This window comes from Morone saxatilis, unplaced genomic scaffold, assembly GCF_004916995.1.
Source record: "Morone saxatilis isolate NCDOM2014 unplaced genomic scaffold, NCSU_SB_2.0 Contig12, whole genome shotgun sequence".
Classification (NCBI taxonomy): Eukaryota; Metazoa; Chordata; class Actinopteri; family Moronidae; genus Morone; species Morone saxatilis.
In genome coordinates, this window is record NW_023339674.1 from 20,347,529 (window position 1) to 20,348,515 (window position 987).

The 987-nt window shown below is 37.9% G+C and overlaps 1 protein-coding gene across 1 annotated transcript in view; it reads left to right on the forward strand.

Annotated features, from left to right (window-relative positions):
• Positions 1-225: 225 nt before the first annotated feature.
• The window catches only part of LOC118321590 (arfaptin-1-like), a gene marked incomplete in the record, with an annotated part of 13,695 nt that continues 12,933 nt past the window's right edge, over positions 226-987 (forward strand). Inside the window, 1 exon segment of the mRNA XM_035652965.1 lies at positions 226-409.

A 987-nucleotide genomic window follows, 5' to 3' on the forward strand; every position in this document is an offset into this window, starting at 1 on the left:
TTATCTTTATATTTATATTTATCTTTATCTTTATCTTTATTATTATCTTTATTATTATCTTTATTATTATCTTTATTATTATCTTTATTATTATCATTATCATTATTTTTATCTTTATCTTTATTATTATAATAAAGATCTGTGGAGGTGTGTCACCGCCCCTCCCTCCGGTAAGCACAAAGACACAAATCGAACACCCGCTCCCGCGAACAAACTGCCAGAAAACACTTCCGGGTGTGTTCGACTTTTCCCCCCTTTCACAACTTTTGTCTCTTTTTCTTTTTCCTCTTTTCTTTCTGTTCAAACTTCAGTTTCTCAGCTCAAACGCGAGGAGCTAACGGACCTCCAGAGGCGGGAAGAAGAACATCTGACGGTTGGAGCAAAGGAGAAGAAAGGAGGAGGTTTGCAGGTAAAGATAAAACCCCGTTTGATGTGTCACCTTGTTTGTGTTCGTTATTCGGTGTTAACGTCATTAATGTCCCCAAACAACCGGTTATTCTGCCGCCAACCGGCACGAACCGGCGATTAACCGACGGTTTAGTCGCGTCGGTGCGTGTGGAAGACGTTTAAACGCCTGTTTGATGAGGGAACACGATGTCTTCGGGAGCTTGAAGCGGGAACACGTTGACACGCGGTCACCGGATTATCCGTCACACCTGTGGGTCACTGACGCGCTTTACGTCACCGTGCAGGTGTGGCGGTAGTTTGTGCACCCTCGCTGATGTGTGACTGTGTTATATTAGCTCACAGATATCGGTTATTCTCCTCGGTAGTGATCTGTTTTTTTAGTTATTATTGTTAAAAAATGTTGCTTTAATGTATTTATATTTAATTTATTGACCAATAAGTCATTAAAAGTAACTGATTTACAGATTTATACAGTTTCCTCATAAGTATAAGTACTGCTGACTATCTTTATCTTTATATTTATATTTATATTTATATTTATCTTTCTTTAGCTTTATATTTATCTTTATATTTATATTT